The sequence below is a fragment of the Schistocerca nitens genome, chromosome 1, assembly GCF_023898315.1.
Source record: "Schistocerca nitens isolate TAMUIC-IGC-003100 chromosome 1, iqSchNite1.1, whole genome shotgun sequence".
Classification (NCBI taxonomy): Eukaryota; Metazoa; Arthropoda; class Insecta; order Orthoptera; family Acrididae; genus Schistocerca; species Schistocerca nitens.
In genome coordinates, this window is record NC_064614.1 from 1120503810 (window position 1) to 1120522942 (window position 19133).

General features: G+C 47.6%; 60 non-coding genes across 60 annotated transcripts; all 60 read left to right on the forward strand.

Moving 5' to 3' along the window:
• The first annotated feature begins 101 nt into the window (after nt 1-101).
• On the forward strand, nt 102-173 carry Trnat-ugu (transfer RNA threonine (anticodon UGU)). Its single transcript has one exon. It is a non-coding gene; the product is annotated as a tRNA-Thr (tRNA).
• Nucleotides 174-420: 247 nt separating this feature from the next.
• Nucleotides 421-492, forward strand: Trnat-ugu (transfer RNA threonine (anticodon UGU)). Its single transcript has one exon. It is a non-coding gene; the product is annotated as a tRNA-Thr (tRNA).
• A 247-nt stretch (nt 493-739) lies between these two features.
• On the forward strand, nt 740-811 carry Trnat-ugu (transfer RNA threonine (anticodon UGU)). The gene has a single exon. It is a non-coding gene; the product is annotated as a tRNA-Thr (tRNA).
• Nucleotides 812-1058: 247 nt separating this feature from the next.
• Trnat-ugu (transfer RNA threonine (anticodon UGU)) lies at nt 1059-1130 on the forward strand. Its single transcript has one exon. It is a non-coding gene; the product is annotated as a tRNA-Thr (tRNA).
• A 247-nt stretch (nt 1131-1377) lies between these two features.
• On the forward strand, nt 1378-1449 carry Trnat-ugu (transfer RNA threonine (anticodon UGU)). The gene has a single exon. It is a non-coding gene; the product is annotated as a tRNA-Thr (tRNA).
• Nucleotides 1450-1696: 247 nt separating this feature from the next.
• Nucleotides 1697-1768, forward strand: Trnat-ugu (transfer RNA threonine (anticodon UGU)). Its single transcript has one exon. It is a non-coding gene; the product is annotated as a tRNA-Thr (tRNA).
• Nucleotides 1769-2015: 247 nt separating this feature from the next.
• On the forward strand, nt 2016-2087 carry Trnat-ugu (transfer RNA threonine (anticodon UGU)). The gene has a single exon. It is a non-coding gene; the product is annotated as a tRNA-Thr (tRNA).
• Nucleotides 2088-2334: 247 nt separating this feature from the next.
• Nucleotides 2335-2406, forward strand: Trnat-ugu (transfer RNA threonine (anticodon UGU)). Its single transcript has one exon. It is a non-coding gene; the product is annotated as a tRNA-Thr (tRNA).
• A 247-nt stretch (nt 2407-2653) lies between these two features.
• Nucleotides 2654-2725, forward strand: Trnat-ugu (transfer RNA threonine (anticodon UGU)). Its single transcript has one exon. It is a non-coding gene; the product is annotated as a tRNA-Thr (tRNA).
• A 247-nt stretch (nt 2726-2972) lies between these two features.
• Nucleotides 2973-3044, forward strand: Trnat-ugu (transfer RNA threonine (anticodon UGU)). Its single transcript has one exon. It is a non-coding gene; the product is annotated as a tRNA-Thr (tRNA).
• Nucleotides 3045-3291: 247 nt separating this feature from the next.
• Nucleotides 3292-3363, forward strand: Trnat-ugu (transfer RNA threonine (anticodon UGU)). Its single transcript has one exon. It is a non-coding gene; the product is annotated as a tRNA-Thr (tRNA).
• Nucleotides 3364-3610: 247 nt separating this feature from the next.
• Nucleotides 3611-3682, forward strand: Trnat-ugu (transfer RNA threonine (anticodon UGU)). Its single transcript has one exon. It is a non-coding gene; the product is annotated as a tRNA-Thr (tRNA).
• A 247-nt stretch (nt 3683-3929) lies between these two features.
• Trnat-ugu (transfer RNA threonine (anticodon UGU)) lies at nt 3930-4001 on the forward strand. Its single transcript has one exon. It is a non-coding gene; the product is annotated as a tRNA-Thr (tRNA).
• Nucleotides 4002-4248: 247 nt separating this feature from the next.
• Trnat-ugu (transfer RNA threonine (anticodon UGU)) lies at nt 4249-4320 on the forward strand. The gene has a single exon. It is a non-coding gene; the product is annotated as a tRNA-Thr (tRNA).
• Nucleotides 4321-4567: 247 nt separating this feature from the next.
• On the forward strand, nt 4568-4639 carry Trnat-ugu (transfer RNA threonine (anticodon UGU)). Its single transcript has one exon. It is a non-coding gene; the product is annotated as a tRNA-Thr (tRNA).
• Nucleotides 4640-4886: 247 nt separating this feature from the next.
• On the forward strand, nt 4887-4958 carry Trnat-ugu (transfer RNA threonine (anticodon UGU)). Its single transcript has one exon. It is a non-coding gene; the product is annotated as a tRNA-Thr (tRNA).
• A 247-nt stretch (nt 4959-5205) lies between these two features.
• On the forward strand, nt 5206-5277 carry Trnat-ugu (transfer RNA threonine (anticodon UGU)). Its single transcript has one exon. It is a non-coding gene; the product is annotated as a tRNA-Thr (tRNA).
• Nucleotides 5278-5524: 247 nt separating this feature from the next.
• Trnat-ugu (transfer RNA threonine (anticodon UGU)) lies at nt 5525-5596 on the forward strand. Its single transcript has one exon. It is a non-coding gene; the product is annotated as a tRNA-Thr (tRNA).
• A 247-nt stretch (nt 5597-5843) lies between these two features.
• On the forward strand, nt 5844-5915 carry Trnat-ugu (transfer RNA threonine (anticodon UGU)). Its single transcript has one exon. It is a non-coding gene; the product is annotated as a tRNA-Thr (tRNA).
• Nucleotides 5916-6162: 247 nt separating this feature from the next.
• Trnat-ugu (transfer RNA threonine (anticodon UGU)) lies at nt 6163-6234 on the forward strand. Its single transcript has one exon. It is a non-coding gene; the product is annotated as a tRNA-Thr (tRNA).
• A 247-nt stretch (nt 6235-6481) lies between these two features.
• Nucleotides 6482-6553, forward strand: Trnat-ugu (transfer RNA threonine (anticodon UGU)). The gene has a single exon. It is a non-coding gene; the product is annotated as a tRNA-Thr (tRNA).
• Nucleotides 6554-6800: 247 nt separating this feature from the next.
• Nucleotides 6801-6872, forward strand: Trnat-ugu (transfer RNA threonine (anticodon UGU)). Its single transcript has one exon. It is a non-coding gene; the product is annotated as a tRNA-Thr (tRNA).
• Nucleotides 6873-7119: 247 nt separating this feature from the next.
• Trnat-ugu (transfer RNA threonine (anticodon UGU)) lies at nt 7120-7191 on the forward strand. Its single transcript has one exon. It is a non-coding gene; the product is annotated as a tRNA-Thr (tRNA).
• Nucleotides 7192-7438: 247 nt separating this feature from the next.
• Nucleotides 7439-7510, forward strand: Trnat-ugu (transfer RNA threonine (anticodon UGU)). The gene has a single exon. It is a non-coding gene; the product is annotated as a tRNA-Thr (tRNA).
• Nucleotides 7511-7757: 247 nt separating this feature from the next.
• Trnat-ugu (transfer RNA threonine (anticodon UGU)) lies at nt 7758-7829 on the forward strand. Its single transcript has one exon. It is a non-coding gene; the product is annotated as a tRNA-Thr (tRNA).
• Nucleotides 7830-8076: 247 nt separating this feature from the next.
• On the forward strand, nt 8077-8148 carry Trnat-ugu (transfer RNA threonine (anticodon UGU)). Its single transcript has one exon. It is a non-coding gene; the product is annotated as a tRNA-Thr (tRNA).
• Nucleotides 8149-8395: 247 nt separating this feature from the next.
• Nucleotides 8396-8467, forward strand: Trnat-ugu (transfer RNA threonine (anticodon UGU)). Its single transcript has one exon. It is a non-coding gene; the product is annotated as a tRNA-Thr (tRNA).
• Nucleotides 8468-8714: 247 nt separating this feature from the next.
• On the forward strand, nt 8715-8786 carry Trnat-ugu (transfer RNA threonine (anticodon UGU)). Its single transcript has one exon. It is a non-coding gene; the product is annotated as a tRNA-Thr (tRNA).
• Nucleotides 8787-9033: 247 nt separating this feature from the next.
• Trnat-ugu (transfer RNA threonine (anticodon UGU)) lies at nt 9034-9105 on the forward strand. Its single transcript has one exon. It is a non-coding gene; the product is annotated as a tRNA-Thr (tRNA).
• A 247-nt stretch (nt 9106-9352) lies between these two features.
• Trnat-ugu (transfer RNA threonine (anticodon UGU)) lies at nt 9353-9424 on the forward strand. Its single transcript has one exon. It is a non-coding gene; the product is annotated as a tRNA-Thr (tRNA).
• A 247-nt stretch (nt 9425-9671) lies between these two features.
• On the forward strand, nt 9672-9743 carry Trnat-ugu (transfer RNA threonine (anticodon UGU)). Its single transcript has one exon. It is a non-coding gene; the product is annotated as a tRNA-Thr (tRNA).
• A 247-nt stretch (nt 9744-9990) lies between these two features.
• Nucleotides 9991-10062, forward strand: Trnat-ugu (transfer RNA threonine (anticodon UGU)). Its single transcript has one exon. It is a non-coding gene; the product is annotated as a tRNA-Thr (tRNA).
• A 247-nt stretch (nt 10063-10309) lies between these two features.
• On the forward strand, nt 10310-10381 carry Trnat-ugu (transfer RNA threonine (anticodon UGU)). Its single transcript has one exon. It is a non-coding gene; the product is annotated as a tRNA-Thr (tRNA).
• Nucleotides 10382-10628: 247 nt separating this feature from the next.
• Nucleotides 10629-10700, forward strand: Trnat-ugu (transfer RNA threonine (anticodon UGU)). Its single transcript has one exon. It is a non-coding gene; the product is annotated as a tRNA-Thr (tRNA).
• A 247-nt stretch (nt 10701-10947) lies between these two features.
• Trnat-ugu (transfer RNA threonine (anticodon UGU)) lies at nt 10948-11019 on the forward strand. Its single transcript has one exon. It is a non-coding gene; the product is annotated as a tRNA-Thr (tRNA).
• Nucleotides 11020-11266: 247 nt separating this feature from the next.
• Nucleotides 11267-11338, forward strand: Trnat-ugu (transfer RNA threonine (anticodon UGU)). The gene has a single exon. It is a non-coding gene; the product is annotated as a tRNA-Thr (tRNA).
• Nucleotides 11339-11585: 247 nt separating this feature from the next.
• Nucleotides 11586-11657, forward strand: Trnat-ugu (transfer RNA threonine (anticodon UGU)). The gene has a single exon. It is a non-coding gene; the product is annotated as a tRNA-Thr (tRNA).
• A 247-nt stretch (nt 11658-11904) lies between these two features.
• On the forward strand, nt 11905-11976 carry Trnat-ugu (transfer RNA threonine (anticodon UGU)). The gene has a single exon. It is a non-coding gene; the product is annotated as a tRNA-Thr (tRNA).
• A 247-nt stretch (nt 11977-12223) lies between these two features.
• On the forward strand, nt 12224-12295 carry Trnat-ugu (transfer RNA threonine (anticodon UGU)). Its single transcript has one exon. It is a non-coding gene; the product is annotated as a tRNA-Thr (tRNA).
• Nucleotides 12296-12542: 247 nt separating this feature from the next.
• On the forward strand, nt 12543-12614 carry Trnat-ugu (transfer RNA threonine (anticodon UGU)). The gene has a single exon. It is a non-coding gene; the product is annotated as a tRNA-Thr (tRNA).
• Nucleotides 12615-12861: 247 nt separating this feature from the next.
• Trnat-ugu (transfer RNA threonine (anticodon UGU)) lies at nt 12862-12933 on the forward strand. Its single transcript has one exon. It is a non-coding gene; the product is annotated as a tRNA-Thr (tRNA).
• Nucleotides 12934-13180: 247 nt separating this feature from the next.
• Nucleotides 13181-13252, forward strand: Trnat-ugu (transfer RNA threonine (anticodon UGU)). The gene has a single exon. It is a non-coding gene; the product is annotated as a tRNA-Thr (tRNA).
• A 247-nt stretch (nt 13253-13499) lies between these two features.
• Trnat-ugu (transfer RNA threonine (anticodon UGU)) lies at nt 13500-13571 on the forward strand. The gene has a single exon. It is a non-coding gene; the product is annotated as a tRNA-Thr (tRNA).
• Nucleotides 13572-13818: 247 nt separating this feature from the next.
• Nucleotides 13819-13890, forward strand: Trnat-ugu (transfer RNA threonine (anticodon UGU)). The gene has a single exon. It is a non-coding gene; the product is annotated as a tRNA-Thr (tRNA).
• Nucleotides 13891-14137: 247 nt separating this feature from the next.
• Trnat-ugu (transfer RNA threonine (anticodon UGU)) lies at nt 14138-14209 on the forward strand. Its single transcript has one exon. It is a non-coding gene; the product is annotated as a tRNA-Thr (tRNA).
• Nucleotides 14210-14456: 247 nt separating this feature from the next.
• On the forward strand, nt 14457-14528 carry Trnat-ugu (transfer RNA threonine (anticodon UGU)). The gene has a single exon. It is a non-coding gene; the product is annotated as a tRNA-Thr (tRNA).
• A 247-nt stretch (nt 14529-14775) lies between these two features.
• Nucleotides 14776-14847, forward strand: Trnat-ugu (transfer RNA threonine (anticodon UGU)). Its single transcript has one exon. It is a non-coding gene; the product is annotated as a tRNA-Thr (tRNA).
• A 246-nt stretch (nt 14848-15093) lies between these two features.
• Nucleotides 15094-15165, forward strand: Trnat-ugu (transfer RNA threonine (anticodon UGU)). Its single transcript has one exon. It is a non-coding gene; the product is annotated as a tRNA-Thr (tRNA).
• A 247-nt stretch (nt 15166-15412) lies between these two features.
• Trnat-ugu (transfer RNA threonine (anticodon UGU)) lies at nt 15413-15484 on the forward strand. Its single transcript has one exon. It is a non-coding gene; the product is annotated as a tRNA-Thr (tRNA).
• A 247-nt stretch (nt 15485-15731) lies between these two features.
• Trnat-ugu (transfer RNA threonine (anticodon UGU)) lies at nt 15732-15803 on the forward strand. Its single transcript has one exon. It is a non-coding gene; the product is annotated as a tRNA-Thr (tRNA).
• A 247-nt stretch (nt 15804-16050) lies between these two features.
• On the forward strand, nt 16051-16122 carry Trnat-ugu (transfer RNA threonine (anticodon UGU)). Its single transcript has one exon. It is a non-coding gene; the product is annotated as a tRNA-Thr (tRNA).
• Nucleotides 16123-16369: 247 nt separating this feature from the next.
• On the forward strand, nt 16370-16441 carry Trnat-ugu (transfer RNA threonine (anticodon UGU)). The gene has a single exon. It is a non-coding gene; the product is annotated as a tRNA-Thr (tRNA).
• A 247-nt stretch (nt 16442-16688) lies between these two features.
• Nucleotides 16689-16759, forward strand: Trnat-ugu (transfer RNA threonine (anticodon UGU)). Its single transcript has one exon. It is a non-coding gene; the product is annotated as a tRNA-Thr (tRNA).
• A 247-nt stretch (nt 16760-17006) lies between these two features.
• Trnat-ugu (transfer RNA threonine (anticodon UGU)) lies at nt 17007-17078 on the forward strand. The gene has a single exon. It is a non-coding gene; the product is annotated as a tRNA-Thr (tRNA).
• Nucleotides 17079-17325: 247 nt separating this feature from the next.
• Trnat-ugu (transfer RNA threonine (anticodon UGU)) lies at nt 17326-17397 on the forward strand. Its single transcript has one exon. It is a non-coding gene; the product is annotated as a tRNA-Thr (tRNA).
• A 247-nt stretch (nt 17398-17644) lies between these two features.
• Trnat-ugu (transfer RNA threonine (anticodon UGU)) lies at nt 17645-17716 on the forward strand. Its single transcript has one exon. It is a non-coding gene; the product is annotated as a tRNA-Thr (tRNA).
• Nucleotides 17717-17963: 247 nt separating this feature from the next.
• On the forward strand, nt 17964-18035 carry Trnat-ugu (transfer RNA threonine (anticodon UGU)). The gene has a single exon. It is a non-coding gene; the product is annotated as a tRNA-Thr (tRNA).
• Nucleotides 18036-18282: 247 nt separating this feature from the next.
• Nucleotides 18283-18356, forward strand: Trnat-ugu (transfer RNA threonine (anticodon UGU)). Its single transcript has one exon. It is a non-coding gene; the product is annotated as a tRNA-Thr (tRNA).
• Nucleotides 18357-18600: 244 nt separating this feature from the next.
• Trnat-ugu (transfer RNA threonine (anticodon UGU)) lies at nt 18601-18672 on the forward strand. The gene has a single exon. It is a non-coding gene; the product is annotated as a tRNA-Thr (tRNA).
• A 247-nt stretch (nt 18673-18919) lies between these two features.
• Trnat-ugu (transfer RNA threonine (anticodon UGU)) lies at nt 18920-18991 on the forward strand. The gene has a single exon. It is a non-coding gene; the product is annotated as a tRNA-Thr (tRNA).
• Nucleotides 18992-19133: the final 142 nt, after the last annotated feature.

Sequence of the window (19133 nt, forward strand, 5' to 3'; positions counted from 1 at the left end):
GAATTGTTGTGGCAGAGTAAATCTTTGTACGCATTTTCTAAGCTCTGAAGTGTATTTTTCTCGACGGCTGTGGTGAACGCAAAGAAGCATACACTGCAACAGCCTCCTTAGCTCAGGGGCAGAGCACTGGTCTTGTAAACCAGGGGTCGTGAGTTCGATTCTCACAGGGGGCAGCACAATTTTAAATGGGCCAATGTAATACTTTGAACCGAAAATTTCCAAATAGCGAGTCTTTTCGGGCCTGAGCCAAGATCACAGATGATGATAGATGAAAGACGGCAGCACCCCGTCAGTCATCGCTGTGGACCTCAGTGGTTGCGAATTGTTGTGGCAGAGTAAATCTTTGTACGCATTTTCTAAGCTCTGAAGTGTATTTTTCTCGACGGCTGTGGTGAACGCAAAGAAGCATACACTGCAACAGCCTCCTTAGCTCAGGGGCAGAGCACTGGTCTTGTAAACCAGGGGTCGTGAGTTCGATTCTCACAGGGGGCAGCACAATTTTAAATGGGCCAATGTAATACTTTGAACCGAAAATTTCCAAATAGCGAGTCTTTTCGGGCCTGAGCCAAGATCACAGATGATGATAGATGAAAGACGGCAGCACCCCGTCAGTCATCGCTGTGGACCTCAGTGGTTGCGAATTGTTGTGGCAGAGTAAATCTTTGTACGCATTTTCTAAGCTCTGAAGTGTATTTTTCTCGACGGCTGTGGTGAACGCAAAGAAGCATACACTGCAACAGCCTCCTTAGCTCAGGGGCAGAGCACTGGTCTTGTAAACCAGGGGTCGTGAGTTCGATTCTCACAGGGGGCAGCACTATTTTAAATGGGCCAATGTAATACTTTGAACCGAAAATTTCCAAATAGCGAGTCTTTTCGGGCCTGAGCCAAGATCACAGATGATGATAGATGAAAGACGGCAGCACCCCGTCAGTCATCGCTGTGGACCTCAGTGGTTGCGAATTGTTGTGGCAGAGTAAATCTTTGTACGCATTTTCTAAGCTCTGAAGTGTATTTTTCTCGACGGCTGTGGTGAACGCAAAGAAGCATACACTGCAACAGCCTCCTTAGCTCAGGGGCAGAGCACTGGTCTTGTAAACCAGGGGTCGTGAGTTCGATTCTCACAGGGGGCAGCACAATTTTAAATGGGCCAATGTAATACTTTGAACCGAAAATTTCCAAATAGCGAGTCTTTTCGGGCCTGAGCCAAGATCACAGATGATGATAGATGAAAGACGGCAGCACCCCGTCAGTCATCGCTGTGGACCTCAGTGGTTGCGAATTGTTGTGGCAGAGTAAATCTTTGTACGCATTTTCTAAGCTCTGAAGTGTATTTTTCTCGACGGCTGTGGTGAACGCAAAGAAGCATACACTGCAACAGCCTCCTTAGCTCAGGGGCAGAGCACTGGTCTTGTAAACCAGGGGTCGTGAGTTCGATTCTCACAGGGGGCAGCACTATTTTAAATGGGCCAATGTAATACTTTGAACCGAAAATTTCCAAATAGCGAGTCTTTTCGGGCCTGAGCCAAGATCACAGATGATGATAGATGAAAGACGGCAGCACCCCGTCAGTCATCGCTGTGGACCTCAGTGGTTGCGAATTGTTGTGGCAGAGTAAATCTTTGTACGCATTTTCTAAGCTCTGAAGTGTATTTTTCTCGACGGCTGTGGTGAACGCAAAGAAGCATACACTGCAACAGCCTCCTTAGCTCAGGGGCAGAGCACTGGTCTTGTAAACCAGGGGTCGTGAGTTCGATTCTCACAGGGGGCAGCACAATTTTAAATGGGCCAATGTAATACTTTGAACCGAAAATTTCCAAATAGCGAGTCTTTTCGGGCCTGAGCCAAGATCACAGATGATGATAGATGAAAGACGGCAGCACCCCGTCAGTCATCGCTGTGGACCTCAGTGGTTGCGAATTGTTGTGGCAGAGTAAATCTTTGTACGCATTTTCTAAGCTCTGAAGTGTATTTTTCTCGACGGCTGTGGTGAACGCAAAGAAGCATACACTGCAACAGCCTCCTTAGCTCAGGGGCAGAGCACTGGTCTTGTAAACCAGGGGTCGTGAGTTCGATTCTCACAGGGGGCAGCACAATTTTAAATGGGCCAATGTAATACTTTGAACCGAAAATTTCCAAATAGCGAGTCTTTTCGGGCCTGAGCCAAGATCACAGATGATGATAGATGAAAGACGGCAGCACCCCGTCAGTCATCGCTGTGGACCTCAGTGGTTGCGAATTGTTGTGGCAGAGTAAATCTTTGTACGCATTTTCTAAGCTCTGAAGTGTATTTTTCTCGACGGCTGTGGTGAACGCAAAGAAGCATACACTGCAACAGCCTCCTTAGCTCAGGGGCAGAGCACTGGTCTTGTAAACCAGGGGTCGTGAGTTCGATTCTCACAGGGGGCAGCACAATTTTAAATGGGCCAATGTAATACTTTGAACCGAAAATTTCCAAATAGCGAGTCTTTTCGGGCCTGAGCCAAGATCACAGATGATGATAGATGAAAGACGGCAGCACCCCGTCAGTCATCGCTGTGGACCTCAGTGGTTGCGAATTGTTGTGGCAGAGTAAATCTTTGTACGCATTTTCTAAGCTCTGAAGTGTATTTTTCTCGACGGCTGTGGTGAACGCAAAGAAGCATACACTGCAACAGCCTCCTTAGCTCAGGGGCAGAGCACTGGTCTTGTAAACCAGGGGTCGTGAGTTCGATTCTCACAGGGGGCAGCACAATTTTAAATGGGCCAATGTAATACTTTGAACCGAAAATTTCCAAATAGCGAGTCTTTTCGGGCCTGAGCCAAGATCACAGATGATGATAGATGAAAGACGGCAGCACCCCGTCAGTCATCGCTGTGGACCTCAGTGGTTGCGAATTGTTGTGGCAGAGTAAATCTTTGTACGCATTTTCTAAGCTCTGAAGTGTATTTTTCTCGACGGCTGTGGTGAACGCAAAGAAGCATACACTGCAACAGCCTCCTTAGCTCAGGGGCAGAGCACTGGTCTTGTAAACCAGGGGTCGTGAGTTCGATTCTCACAGGGGGCAGCACAATTTTAAATGGGCCAATGTAATACTTTGAACCGAAAATTTCCAAATAGCGAGTCTTTTCGGGCCTGAGCCAAGATCACAGATGATGATAGATGAAAGACGGCAGCACCCCGTCAGTCATCGCTGTGGACCTCAGTGGTTGCGAATTGTTGTGGCAGAGTAAATCTTTGTACGCATTTTCTAAGCTCTGAAGTGTATTTTTCTCGACGGCTGTGGTGAACGCAAAGAAGCATACACTGCAACAGCCTCCTTAGCTCAGGGGCAGAGCACTGGTCTTGTAAACCAGGGGTCGTGAGTTCGATTCTCACAGGGGGCAGCACAATTTTAAATGGGCCAATGTAATACTTTGAACCGAAAATTTCCAAATAGCGAGTCTTTTCGGGCCTGAGCCAAGATCACAGATGATGATAGATGAAAGACGGCAGCACCCCGTCAGTCATCGCTGTGGACCTCAGTGGTTGCGAATTGTTGTGGCAGAGTAAATCTTTGTACGCATTTTCTAAGCTCTGAAGTGTATTTTTCTCGACGGCTGTGGTGAACGCAAAGAAGCATACACTGCAACAGCCTCCTTAGCTCAGGGGCAGAGCACTGGTCTTGTAAACCAGGGGTCGTGAGTTCGATTCTCACAGGGGGCAGCACAATTTTAAATGGGCCAATGTAATACTTTGAACCGAAAATTTCCAAATAGCGAGTCTTTTCGGGCCTGAGCCAAGATCACAGATGATGATAGATGAAAGACGGCAGCACCCCGTCAGTCATCGCTGTGGACCTCAGTGGTTGCGAATTGTTGTGGCAGAGTAAATCTTTGTACGCATTTTCTAAGCTCTGAAGTGTATTTTTCTCGACGGCTGTGGTGAACGCAAAGAAGCATACACTGCAACAGCCTCCTTAGCTCAGGGGCAGAGCACTGGTCTTGTAAACCAGGGGTCGTGAGTTCGATTCTCACAGGGGGCAGCACAATTTTAAATGGGCCAATGTAATACTTTGAACCGAAAATTTCCAAATAGCGAGTCTTTTCGGGCCTGAGCCAAGATCACAGATGATGATAGATGAAAGACGGCAGCACCCCGTCAGTCATCGCTGTGGACCTCAGTGGTTGCGAATTGTTGTGGCAGAGTAAATCTTTGTACGCATTTTCTAAGCTCTGAAGTGTATTTTTCTCGACGGCTGTGGTGAACGCAAAGAAGCATACACTGCAACAGCCTCCTTAGCTCAGGGGCAGAGCACTGGTCTTGTAAACCAGGGGTCGTGAGTTCGATTCTCACAGGGGGCAGCACAATTTTAAATGGGCCAATGTAATACTTTGAACCGAAAATTTCCAAATAGCGAGTCTTTTCGGGCCTGAGCCAAGATCACAGATGATGATAGATGAAAGACGGCAGCACCCCGTCAGTCATCGCTGTGGACCTCAGTGGTTGCGAATTGTTGTGGCAGAGTAAATCTTTGTACGCATTTTCTAAGCTCTGAAGTGTATTTTTGTCGACGGCTGTGGTGAACGCAAAGAAGCATACACTGCAACAGCCTCCTTAGCTCAGGGGCAGAGCACTGGTCTTGTAAACCAGGGGTCGTGAGTTCGATTCTCACAGGGGGCAGCACAATTTTAAATGGGCCAATGTAATACTTTGAACCGAAAATTTCCAAATAGCGAGTCTTTTCGGGCCTGAGCCAAGATCACAGATGATGATAGATGAAAGACGGCAGCACCCCGTCAGTCATCGCTGTGGACCTCAGTGGTTGCGAATTGTTGTGGCAGAGTAAATCTTTGTACGCATTTTCTAAGCTCTGAAGTGTATTTTTCTCGACGGCTGTGGTGAACGCAAAGAAGCATACACTGCAACAGCCTCCTTAGCTCAGGGGCAGAGCACTGGTCTTGTAAACCAGGGGTCGTGAGTTCGATTCTCACAGGGGGCAGCACAATTTTAAATGGGCCAATGTAATACTTTGAACCGAAAATTTCCAAATAGCGAGTCTTTTCGGGCCTGAGCCAAGATCACAGATGATGATAGATGAAAGACGGCAGCACCCCGTCAGTCATCGCTGTGGACCTCAGTGGTTGCGAATTGTTGTGGCAGAGTAAATCTTTGTACGCATTTTCTAAGCTCTGAAGTGTATTTTTCTCGACGGCTGTGGTGAACGCAAAGAAGCATACACTGCAACAGCCTCCTTAGCTCAGGGGCAGAGCACTGGTCTTGTAAACCAGGGGTCGTGAGTTCGATTCTCACAGGGGGCAGCACAATTTTAAATGGGCCAATGTAATACTTTGAACCGAAAATTTCCAAATAGCGAGTCTTTTCGGGCCTGAGCCAAGATCACAGATGATGATAGATGAAAGACGGCAGCACCCCGTCAGTCATCGCTGTGGACCTCAGTGGTTGCGAATTGTTGTGGCAGAGTAAATCTTTGTACGCATTTTCTAAGCTCTGAAGTGTATTTTTCTCGACGGCTGTGGTGAACGCAAAGAAGCATACACTGCAACAGCCTCCTTAGCTCAGGGGCAGAGCACTGGTCTTGTAAACCAGGGGTCGTGAGTTCGATTCTCACAGGGGGCAGCACAATTTTAAATGGGCCAATGTAATACTTTGAACCGAAAATTTCCAAATAGCGAGTCTTTTCGGGCCTGAGCCAAGATCACAGATGATGATAGATGAAAGACGGCAGCACCCCGTCAGTCATCGCTGTGGACCTCAGTGGTTGCGAATTGTTGTGGCAGAGTAAATCTTTGTACGCATTTTCTAAGCTCTGAAGTGTATTTTTCTCGACGGCTGTGGTGAACGCAAAGAAGCATACACTGCAACAGCCTCCTTAGCTCAGGGGCAGAGCACTGGTCTTGTAAACCAGGGGTCGTGAGTTCGATTCTCACAGGGGGCAGCACAATTTTAAATGGGCCAATGTAATACTTTGAACCGAAAATTTCCAAATAGCGAGTCTTTTCGGGCCTGAGCCAAGATCACAGATGATGATAGATGAAAGACGGCAGCACCCCGTCAGTCATCGCTGTGGACCTCAGTGGTTGCGAATTGTTGTGGCAGAGTAAATCTTTGTACGCATTTTCTAAGCTCTGAAGTGTATTTTTCTCGACGGCTGTGGTGAACGCAAAGAAGCATACACTGCAACAGCCTCCTTAGCTCAGGGGCAGAGCACTGGTCTTGTAAACCAGGGGTCGTGAGTTCGATTCTCACAGGGGGCAGCACAATTTTAAATGGGCCAATGTAATACTTTGAACCGAAAATTTCCAAATAGCGAGTCTTTTCGGGCCTGAGCCAAGATCACAGATGATGATAGATGAAAGACGGCAGCACCCCGTCAGTCATCGCTGTGGACCTCAGTGGTTGCGAATTGTTGTGGCAGAGTAAATCTTTGTACGCATTTTCTAAGCTCTGAAGTGTATTTTTCTCGACGGCTGTGGTGAACGCAAAGAAGCATACACTGCAACAGCCTCCTTAGCTCAGGGGCAGAGCACTGGTCTTGTAAACCAGGGGTCGTGAGTTCGATTCTCACAGGGGGCAGCACAATTTTAAATGGGCCAATGTAATACTTTGAACCGAAAATTTCCAAATAGCGAGTCTTTTCGGGCCTGAGCCAAGATCACAGATGATGATAGATGAAAGACGGCAGCACCCCGTCAGTCATCGCTGTGGACCTCAGTGGTTGCGAATTGTTGTGGCAGAGTAAATCTTTGTACGCATTTTCTAAGCTCTGAAGTGTATTTTTCTCGACGGCTGTGGTGAACGCAAAGAAGCATACACTGCAACAGCCTCCTTAGCTCAGGGGCAGAGCACTGGTCTTGTAAACCAGGGGTCGTGAGTTCGATTCTCACAGGGGGCAGCACAATTTTAAATGGGCCAATGTAATACTTTGAACCGAAAATTTCCAAATAGCGAGTCTTTTCGGGCCTGAGCCAAGATCACAGATGATGATAGATGAAAGACGGCAGCACCCCGTCAGTCATCGCTGTGGACCTCAGTGGTTGCGAATTGTTGTGGCAGAGTAAATCTTTGTACGCATTTTCTAAGCTCTGAAGTGTATTTTTCTCGACGGCTGTGGTGAACGCAAAGAAGCATACACTGCAACAGCCTCCTTAGCTCAGGGGCAGAGCACTGGTCTTGTAAACCAGGGGTCGTGAGTTCGATTCTCACAGGGGGCAGCACAATTTTAAATGGGCCAATGTAATACTTTGAACCGAAAATTTCCAAATAGCGAGTCTTTTCGGGCCTGAGCCAAGATCACAGATGATGATAGATGAAAGACGGCAGCACCCCGTCAGTCATCGCTGTGGACCTCAGTGGTTGCGAATTGTTGTGGCAGAGTAAATCTTTGTACGCATTTTCTAAGCTCTGAAGTGTATTTTTCTCGACGGCTGTGGTGAACGCAAAGAAGCATACACTGCAACAGCCTCCTTAGCTCAGGGGCAGAGCACTGGTCTTGTAAACCAGGGGTCGCGAGTTCGATTCTCACAGGGGGCAGCACAATTTTAAATGGGCCAATGTAATACTTTGAACCGAAAATTTCCAAATAGCGAGTCTTTTCGGGCCTGAGCCAAGATCACAGATGATGATAGATGAAAGACGGCAGCACCCCGTCAGTCATCGCTGTGGACCTCAGTGGTTGCGAATTGTTGTGGCAGAGTAAATCTTTGTACGCATTTTCTAAGCTCTGAAGTGTATTTTTCTCGACGGCTGTGGTGAACGCAAAGAAGCATACACTGCAACAGCCTCCTTAGCTCAGGGGCAGAGCACTGGTCTTGTAAACCAGGGGTCGTGAGTTCGATTCTCACAGGGGGCAGCACAATTTTAAATGGGCCAATGTAATACTTTGAACCGAAAATTTCCAAATAGCGAGTCTTTTCGGGCCTGAGCCAAGATCACAGATGATGATAGATGAAAGACGGCAGCACCCCGTCAGTCATCGCTGTGGACCTCAGTGGTTGCGAATTGTTGTGGCAGAGTAAATCTTTGTACGCATTTTCTAAGCTCTGAAGTGTATTTTTCTCGACGGCTGTGGTGAACGCAAAGAAGCATACACTGCAACAGCCTCCTTAGCTCAGGGGCAGAGCACTGGTCTTGTAAACCAGGGGTCGTGAGTTCGATTCTCACAGGGGGCAGCACAATTTTAAATGGGCCAATGTAATACTTTGAACCGAAAATTTCCAAATAGCGAGTCTTTTCGGGCCTGAGCCAAGATCACAGATGATGATAGATGAAAGACGGCAGCACCCCGTCAGTCATCGCTGTGGACCTCAGTGGTTGCGAATTGTTGTGGCAGAGTAAATCTTTGTACGCATTTTCTAAGCTCTGAAGTGTATTTTTCTCGACGGTTGTGGTGAACGCAAAGAAGCATACACTGCAACAGCCTCCTTAGCTCAGGGGCAGAGCACTGGTCTTGTAAACCAGGGGTCGTGAGTTCGATTCTCACAGGGGGCAGCACAATTTTAAATGGGCCAATGTAATACTTTGAACCGAAAATTTCCAAATAGCGAGTCTTTTCGGGCCTGAGCCAAGATCACAGATGATGATAGATGAAAGACGGCAGCACCCCGTCAGTCATCGCTGTGGACCTCAGTGGTTGCGAATTGTTGTGGCAGAGTAAATCTTTGTACGCATTTTCTAAGCTCTGAAGTGTATTTTTCTCGACGGCTGTGGTGAACGCAAAGAAGCATACACTGCAACAGCCTCCTTAGCTCAGGGGCAGAGCACTGGTCTTGTAAACCAGGGGTCGTGAGTTCGATTCTCACAGGGGGCAGCACAATTTTAAATGGGCCAATGTAATACTTTGAACCGAAAATTTCCAAATAGCGAGTCTTTTCGGGCCTGAGCCAAGATCACAGATGATGATAGATGAAAGACGGCAGCACCCCGTCAGTCATCGCTGTGGACCTCAGTGGTTGCGAATTGTTGTGGCAGAGTAAATCTTTGTACGCATTTTCTAAGCTCTGAAGTGTATTTTTCTCGACGGCTGTGGTGAACGCAAAGAAGCATACACTGCAACAGCCTCCTTAGCTCAGGGGCAGAGCACTGGTCTTGTAAACCAGGGGTCGTGAGTTCGATTCTCACAGGGGGCAGCACAATTTTAAATGGGCCAATGTAATACTTTGAACCGAAAATTTCCAAATAGCGAGTCTTTTCGGGCCTGAGCCAAGATCACAGATGATGATAGATGAAAGACGGCAGCACCCCGTCAGTCATCGCTGTGGACCTCAGTGGTTGCGAATTGTTGTGGCAGAGTAAATCTTTGTACGCATTTTCTAAGCTCTGAAGTGTATTTTTCTCGACGGCTGTGGTGAACGCAAAGAAGCATACACTGCAACAGCCTCCTTAGCTCAGGGGCAGAGCACTGGTCTTGTAAACCAGGGGTCGTGAGTTCGATTCTCACAGGGGGCAGCACAATTTTAAATGGGCCAATGTAATACTTTGAACCGAAAATTTCCAAATAGCGAGTCTTTTCGGGCCTGAGCCAAGATCACAGATGATGATAGATGAAAGACGGCAGCACCCCGTCAGTCATCGCTGTGGACCTCAGTGGTTGCGAATTGTTGTGGCAGAGTAAATCTTTGTACGCATTTTCTAAGCTCTGAAGTGTATTTTTCTCGACGGCTGTGGAGAACGCAAAGAAGCATACACTGCAACAGCCTCCTTAGCTCAGGGGCAGAGCACTGGTCTTGTAAACCAGGGGTCGTGAGTTCGATTCTCACAGGGGGCAGCACAATTTTAAATGGGCCAATGTAATACTTTGAACCGAAAATTTCCAAATAGCGAGTCTTTTCGGGCCTGAGCCAAGATCACAGATGATGATAGATGAAAGACGGCAGCACCCCGTCAGTCATCGCTGTGGACCTCAGTGGTTGCGAATTGTTGTGGCAGAGTAAATCTTTGTACGCATTTTCTAAGCTCTGAAGTGTATTTTTCTCGACGGCTGTGGTGAACGCAAAGAAGCATACACTGCAACAGCCTCCTTAGCTCAGGGGCAGAGCACTGGTCTTGTAAACCAGGGGTCGTGAGTTCGATTCTCACAGGGGGCAGCACAATTTTAAATGGGCCAATGTAATACTTTGAACCGAAAATTTCCAAATAGCGAGTCTTTTCGGGCCTGAGCCAAGATCACAGATGATGATAGATGAAAGACGGCAGCACCCCGTCAGTCATCGCTGTGGACCTCAGTGGTTGCGAATTGTTGTGGCAGAGTAAATCTTTGTACGCATTTTCTAAGCTCTGAAGTGTATTTTTCTCGACGGCTGTGGTGAACGCAAAGAAGCATACACTGCAACAGCCTCCTTAGCTCAGGGGCAGAGCACTGGTCTTGTAAACCAGGGGTCGTGAGTTCGATTCTCACAGGGGGCAGCACAATTTTAAATGGGCCAATGTAATACTTTGAACCGAAAATTTCCAAATAGCGAGTCTTTTCGGGCCTGAGCCAAGATCACAGATGATGATAGATGAAAGACGGCAGCACCCCGTCAGTCATCGCTGTGGACCTCAGTGGTTGCGAATTGTTGTGGCAGAGTAAATCTTTGTACGCATTTTCTAAGCTCTGAAGTGTATTTTTCTCGACGGCTGTGGTGAACGCAAAGAAGCATACACTGCAACAGCCTCATTAGCTCAGGGGCAGAGCACTGGTCTTGTAAACCAGGGGTCGTGAGTTCGATTCTCACAGGGGGCAGCACAATTTTAAATGGGCCAATGTAATACTTTGAACCGAAAATTTCCAAATAGCGAGTCTTTTCGGGCCTGAGCCAAGATCACAGATGATGATAGATGAAAGACGGCAGCACCCCGTCAGTCATCGCTGTGGACCTCAGTGGTTGCGAATTGTTGTGGCAGAGTAAATCTTTGTACGCATTTTCTAAGCTCTTAAGTGTATTTTTCTCGACGGCTGTGGTGAACGCAAAGAAGCATACACTGCAACAGCCTCCTTAGCTCAGGGGCAGAGCACTGGTCTTGTAAACCAGGGGTCGTGAGTTCGATTCTCACAGGGGGCAGCACAATTTTAAATGGGCCAATGTAATACTTTGAACCGAAAATTTCCAAATAGCGAGTCTTTTCGGGCCTGAGCCAAGATCACAGATGATGATAGATGAAAGACGGCAGCACCCCGTCAGTCATCGCTGTGGACCTCAGTGGTTGCGAATTGTTGTGGCAGAGTAAATCTTTGTACGCATTTTCTAAGCTCTGAAGTGTATTTTTCTCGACGGCTGTGGTGAACGCAAAGAAGCATACACTGCAACAGCCTCCTTAGCTCAGGGGCAGAGCACTGGTCTTGTAAACCAGGGGTCGTGAGTTCGATTCTCACAGGGGGCAGCACAATTTTAAATGGGCCAATGTAATACTTTGAACCGAAAATTTCCAAATAGCGAGTCTTTTCGGGCCTGAGCCAAGATCACAGATGATGATAGATGAAAGACGGCAGCACCCCGTCAGTCATCGCTGTGGACCTCAGTGGTTGCGAATTGTTGTGGCAGAGTAAATCTTTGTACGCATTTTCTAAGCTCTGAAGTGTATTTTTCTCGACGGCTGTGGTGAACGCAAAGAAGCATACACTGCAACAGCCTCCTTAGCTCAGGGGCAGAGCACTGGTCTTGTAAACCAGGGGTCGTGAGTTCGATTCTCACAGGGGGCAGCACAATTTTAAATGGGCCAATGTAATACTTTGAACCGAAAATTTCCAAATAGCGAGTCTTTTCGGGCCTGAGCCAAGATCACAGATGATGATAGATGAAAGACGGCAGCACCCCGTCAGTCATCGCTGTGGACCTCAGTGGTTGCGAATTGTTGTGGCAGAGTAAATCTTTGTACGCATTTTCTAAGCTCTGAAGTGTATTTTTCTCGACGGCTGTGGTGAACGCAAAGAAGCATACACTGCAACAGCCTCCTTAGCTCAGGGGCAGAGCACTGGTCTTGTAAACCAGGGGTCGTGAGTTCGATTCTCACAGGGGGCAGCACAATTTTAAATGGGCCAATGTAATACTTTGAACCGAAAATTTCCAAATAGCGAGTCTTTTCGGGCCTGAGCCAAGATCACAGATGATGATAGATGAAAGACGGCAGCACCCCGTCAGTCATCGCTGTGGACCTCAGTGGTTGCGAATTGTTGTGGCAGAGTAAATCTTTGTACGCATTTTCTAAGCTCTGAAGTGTATTTTTCTCGACGGCTGTGGTGAACGCAAAGAAGCATACACTGCAACAGCCTCCTTAGCTCAGGGGCAGAGCACTGGTCTTGTAAACCAGGGGTCGTGAGTTCGATTCTCACAGGGGGCAGCACAATTTTAAATGGGCCAATGTAATACTTTGAACCGAAAATTTCCAAATAGCGAGTCTTTTCGGGCCTGAGCCAAGATCACAGATGATGATAGATGAAAGACGGCAGCACCCCGTCAGTCATCGCTGTGGACCTCAGTGGTTGCGAATTGTTGTGGCAGAGTAAATCTTTGTACGCATTTTCTAAGCTCTGAAGTGTATTTTTCTCGACGGCTGTGGTGAACGCAAAGAAGCATACACTGCAACAGCCTCCTTAGCTCAGGGGCAGAGCACTGGTCTTGTAAACCAGGGGTCGTGAGTTCGATTCTCACAGGGGGCAGCACAATTTTAAATGGGCCAATGTAATACTTTGAACCGAAAATTTCCAAATAGCGAGTCTTTTCGGGCCTGAGCCAAGATCACAGATGATGATAGATGAAAGACGGCAGCACCCCGTCAGTCATCGCTGTGGACCTCAGTGGTTGCGAATTGTTGTGGCAGAGTAAATCTTTGTACGCATTTTCTAAGCTCTGAAGTGTATTTTTCTCGACGGCTGTGGTGAACGCAAAGAAGCATACACTGCAACAGCCTCCTTAGCTCAGGGGCAGAGCACTGGTCTTGTAAACCAGGGGTCGTGAGTTCGATTCTCACAGGGGGCAGCACAATTTTAAATGGGCCAATGTAATACTTTGAACCGAAAATTTCCAAATAGCGAGTCTTTTCGGGCCTGAGCCAAGATCACAGATGATGATAGATGAAAGACGGCAGCACCCCGTCAGTCATCGCTGTGGACCTCAGTGGTTGCGAATTGTTGTGGCAGAGTAAATCTTTGTACGCATTTTCTAAGCTCTGAAGTGTATTTTTCTCGACGGCTGTGGTGAACGCAAAGAAGCATACACTGCAACAGCCTCCTTAGCTCAGGGGCAGAGCACTGGTCTTGTAAACCAGGGGTCGTGAGTTCGATTCTCACAGGGGGCAGCACAATTTTAAATGGGCCAATGTAATACTTTGAACCGAAAATTTCCAAATAGCGAGTCTTTTCGGGCCTGAGCCAAGATCACAGATGATGATAGATGAAAGACGGCAGCACCCCGTCAGTCATCGCTGTGGACCTCAGTGGTTGCGAATTGTTGTGGCAGAGTAAATCTTTGTACGCATTTTCTAAGCTCTGAAGTGTATTTTTCTCGACGGCTGTGGTGAACGCAAAGAAGCATACACTGCAACAGCCTCCTTAGCTCAGGGGCAGAGCACTGGTCTTGTAAACCAGGGGTCGTGAGTTCGATTCTCACAGGGGGCAGCACAATTTTAAATGGGCCAATGTAATACTTTGAACCGAAAATTTCCAAATAGCGAGTCTTTTCGGGCCTGAGCCAAGATCACAGATGATGATAGATGAAAGACGGCAGCACCCCGTCAGTCATCGCTGTGGACCTCAGTGGTTGCGAATTGTTGTGGCAGAGTAAATCTTTGTACGCATTTTCTAAGCTCTGAAGTGTATTTTTCTCGACGGCTGTGGTGAACGCAAAGAAGCATACACTGCAACAGCCTCCTTAGCTCAGGGGCAGAGCACTGGTCTTGTAAACCAGGGGTCGTGAGTTCGATTCTCACAGGGGGCAGCACAATTTTAAATGGGCCAATGTAATACTTTGAACCGAAAATTTCCAAATAGCGAGTCTTTTCGGGCCTGAGCCAAGATCACAGATGATGATAGATGAAAGACGGCAGCACCCCGTCAGTCATCGCTGTGGACCTCAGTGGTTGCGAATTGTTGTGGCAGAGTAAATCTTTGTACGCATTTTCTAAGCTCTGAAGTGTATTTTTCTCGACGGCTGTGGTGAACGCAAAGAAGCATACACTGCAACAGCCTCCTTAGCTCAGGGGCAGAGCACTGGTCTTGTAAACCAGGGGTCGTGAGTTCGATTCTCACAGGGGGCAGCACAATTTTAAATGGGCCAATGTAATACTTTGAACCGAAAATTTCCAAATAGCGAGTCTTTTCGGGCCTGAGCCAAGATCACAGATGATGATAGATGAAAGACGGCAGCACCCCGTCAGTCATCGCTGTGGACCTCAGTGGTTGCGAATTGTTGTGGCAGAGTAAATCTTTGTACGCATTTTCTAAGCTCTGAAGTGTATTTTTCTCGACGGCTGTGGTGAACGCAAAGAAGCATACACTGCAACAGCCTCCTTAGCTCAGGGGCAGAGCACTGGTCTTGTAAACCAGGGGTCGTGAGTTCGATTCTCACAGGGGGCAGCACAATTTTAAATGGGCCAATGTAATACTTTGAACCGAAAATTTCCAAATAGCGAGTCTTTTCGGGCCTGAGCCAAGATCACAGATGATGATAGATGAAAGACGGCAGCACCCCGTCAGTCATCGCTGTGGACCTCAGTGGTTGCGAATTGTTGTGGCAGAGTAAATCTTTGTACGCATTTTCTAAGCTCTGAAGTGTATTTTTCTCGACGGCTGTGGTGAACGCAAAGAAGCATACACTGCAACAGCCTCCTTAGCTCAGGGGCAGAGCACTGGTCTTGTAAACCAGGGGTCGTGAGTTCGATTCTCACAGGGGGCAGCACAATTTTAAATGGGCCAATGTAATACTTTGAACCGAAAATTTCCAATAGCGAGTCTTTTCGGGCCTGAGCCAAGATCACAGATGATGATAGATGAAAGACGGCAGCACCCCGTCAGTCATCGCTGTGGACCTCAGTGGTTGCGAATTGTTGTGGCAGAGTAAATCTTTGTACGCATTTTCTAAGCTCTGAAGTGTATTTTTCTCGACGGCTGTGGTGAACGCAAAGAAGCATACACTGCAACAGCCTCCTTAGCTCAGGGGCAGAGCACTGGTCTTGTAAACCAGGGGTCGTGAGTTCGATTCTCACAGGGGGCAGCACAATTTTAAATGGGCCAATGTAATACTTTGAACCGAAAATTTCCAAATAGCGAGTCTTTTCGGGCCTGAGCCAAGATCACAGATGATGATAGATGAAAGACGGCAGCACCCCGTCAGTCATCGCTGTGGACCTCAGTGGTTGCGAATTGTTGTGGCAGAGTAAATCTTTGTACGCATTTTCTAAGCTCTGAAGTGTATTTTTCTCGACGGCTGTGGTGAACGCAAAGAAGCATACACTGCAACAGCCTCCTTAGCTCAGGGGCAGAGCACTGGTCTTGTAAACCAGGGGTCGTGAGTTCGATTCTCACAGGGGGCAGCACAATTTTAAATGGGCCAATGTAATACTTTGAACCGAAAATTTCCAAATAGCGAGTCTTTTCGGGCCTGAGCCAAGATCACAGATGATGATAGATGAAAGACGGCAGCACCCCGTCAGTCATCGCTGTGGACCTCAGTGGTTGCGAATTGTTGTGGCAGAGTAAATCTTTGTACGCATTTTCTAAGCTCTGAAGTGTATTTTTCTCGACGGCTGTGGTGAACGCAAAGAAGCATACACTGCAACAGCCTCCTTAGCTCAGGGGCAGAGCACTGGTCTTGTAAACCAGGGGTCGTGAGTTCGATTCTCACAGGGGGCAGCACAATTTTAAATGGGCCAATGTAATACTTTGAACCGAAAATTTCCAAATAGCGAGTCTTTTCGGGCCTGAGCCAAGATCACAGATGATGATAGATGAAAGACGGCAGCACCCCGTCAGTCATCGCTGTGGACCTCAGTGGTTGCGAATTGTTGTGGCAGAGTAAATCTTTGTACGCATTTTCTAAGCTCTGAAGTGTATTTTTCTCGACGGCTGTGGTGAACGCAAAGAAGCATACACTGCAACAGCCTCCTTAGCTCAGGGGCAGAGCACTGGTCTTGTAAACCAGGGGTCGTGAGTTCGATTCTCACAGGGGGCAGCACAATTTTAAATGGGCCAATGTAATACTTTGAACCGAAAATTTCCAAATAGCGAGTCTTTTCGGGCCTGAGCCAAGATCACAGATGATGATAGATGAAAGACGGCAGCACCCCGTCAGTCATCGCTGTGGACCTCAGTGGTTGCGAATTGTTGTGGCAGAGTAAATCTTTGTACGCATTTTCTAAGCTCTGAAGTGTATTTTTCTCGACGGCTGTGGTGAACGCAAAGAAGCATACACTGCAACAGCCTCCTTAGCTCAGGGGCAGAGCACTGGTCTTGTAAACCAGGGGTCGTGAGTTCGATTCTCACAGGGGGCAGCACAATTTTAAATGGGCCAATGTAATACTTTGAACCGAAAATTTCCAAATAGCGAGTCTTTTCGGGCCTGAGCCAAGATCACAGATGATGATAGATGAAAGACGGCAGCACCCCGTCAGTCATCGCTGTGGACCTCAGTGGTTGCGAATTGTTGTGGCAGAGTAAATCTTTGTACGCATTTTCTAAGCTCTGAAGTGTATTTTTCTCGACGGCTGTGGTGAACGCAAAGAAGCATACACTGCAACAGCCTCCTTAGCTCAGGGGCAGAGCACTGGTCTTGTAAACCAGGGTCGTGAGTTCGATTCTCACAGGGGGCAGCACAATTTTAAATGGGCCAATGTAATACTTTGAACCGAAAATTTCCAAATAGCGAGTCTTTTCGGGCCTGAGCCAAGATCACAGATGATGATAGATGAAAGACGGCAGCACCCCGTCAGTCATCGCTGTGGACCTCAGTGGTTGCGAATTGTTGTGGCAGAGTAAATCTTTGTACGCATTTTCTAAGCTCTGAAGTGTATTTTTCTCGACGGCTGTGGTGAACGCAAAGAAGCATACACTGCAACAGCCTCCTTAGCTCAGGGGCAGAGCACTGGTCTTGTAAACCAGGGGTCGTGAGTTCGATTCTCACAGGGGGCAGCACAATTTTAAATGGGCCAATGTAATACTTTGAACCGAAAATTTCCAAATAGCGAGTCTTTTCGGGCCTGAGCCAAGATCACAGATGATGATAGATGAAAGACGGCAGCACCCCGTCAGTCATCGCTGTGGACCTCAGTGGTTGCGAATTGTTGTGGCAGAGTAAATCTTTGTACGCATTTTCTAAGCTCTGAAGTGTATTTTTCTCGACGGCTGTGGTGAACGCAAAGAAGCATACACTGCAACAGCCTCCTTAGCTCAGGGGCAGAGCACTGGTCTTGTAAACCAGGGGTCGTGAGTTCGATTCTCACAGGGGGCAGCACAATTTTAAATGGGCCAATGTAATACTTTGAACCGAAAATTTCCAAATAGCGAGTCTTTTCGGGCCTGAGCCAAGATCACAGATGATGATAGATGAAAGACGGCAGCACCCCGTCAGTCATCGCTGTGGACCTCAGTGGTTGCGAATTGTTGTGGCAGAGTAAATCTTTGTACGCATTTTCTAAGCTCTGAAGTGTATTTTTCTCGACGGCTGTGGTGAACGCAAAGAAGCATACACTGCAACAGCCTCCTTAGCTCAGGGGCAGAGCACTGGTCTTGTAAACCAGGGGTCGTGAGTTCGATTCTCACAGGGGGCAGCACAATTTTAAATGGGCCAATGTAATACTTTGAACCGAAAATTTCCAAATAGCGAGTCTTTTCGGGCCTGAGCCAAGATCACAGATGATGATAGATGAAAGACGGCAGCACCCCGTCAGTCATCGCTGTGGACCTCAGTGGTTGCGAATTGTTGTGGCAGAGTAAATCTTTGTACGCATTTTCTAAGCTCTGAAGTGTATTTTTCTCGACGGCTGTGGTGAACGCAAAGAAGCATACACTGCAACAGCCTCCTTAGCTCAGGGGCAGAGCACTGGTCTTGTAAACCAGGGGTCGTGAGTTCGATTCTCACAGGGGGCAGCACAATTTTAAATGGGCCAATGTAATACTTTGAACCGAAAATTTCCAAATAGCGAGTCTTTTCGGGCCTGAGCCAAGATCACAGATGATGATAGATGAAAGACGGCAGCACCCCGTCAGTCATCGCTGTGGACCTCAGTGGTTGCGAATTGTTGTGGCAGAGTAAATCTTTGTACGCATTTTCTAAGCTCTGAAGTGTATTTTTCTCGACGGCTGTGGTGAACGCAAAGAAGCATACACTGCAACAGCCTCCTTAGCTCAGGGGCAGAGCACTGGTCTTGTAAACCAGGGGTCGTGAGTTCGATTCTCACAGGGGCAGCACAATTTTAAATGGGCCAATGTAATACTTTGAACCGAAAATTTCCAAATAGCGAGTCTTTTCGGGCCTGAGCCAAGATCACAGATGATGATAGATGAAAGACGGCAGCACCCCGTCAGTCATCGCTGTGGACCTCAGTGGTTGCGAATTGTTGTGGCAGAGTAAATCTTTGTACGCATTTTCTAAGCTCTGAAGTGTATTTTTCTCGACGGCTGTGGTGAACGCAAAGAAGCATACACTGCAACAGCCTCCTTAGCTCAGGGGCAGAGCACTGGTCTTGTAAACCAGGGGTCGTGAGTTCGATTCTCACAGGGGGCAGCACAATTTTAAATGGGCCAATGTAATACTTTGAACCGAAAATTTCCAAATAGCGAGTCTTTTCGGGCCTGAGCCAAGATCACAGATGATGATAGATGAAAGACGGCAGCACCCCGTCAGTCATCGCTGTGGACCTCAGTGGTTGCGAATTGTTGTGGCAGAGTAAATCTTTGTACGCATTTTCTAAGCTCTGAAGTGTATTTTTCTCGACGGCTGTGGTGAACGCAAAGAAGCATACACTGCAACAGCCTCCTTAGCTCAGGGGCAGAGCACTGGTCTTGTAAACCAGGGGTCGTGAGTTCGATTCTCACAGGGGGCAGCACAATTTTAAATGGGCCAATGTAATACTTTGAACCGAAAATTTCCAAATAGCGAGTCTTTTCGGGCCTGAGCCAAGATCACAGATGATGATAGATGAAAGACGGCAGCACCCCGTCAGTCATCGCTGTGGACCTCAGTGG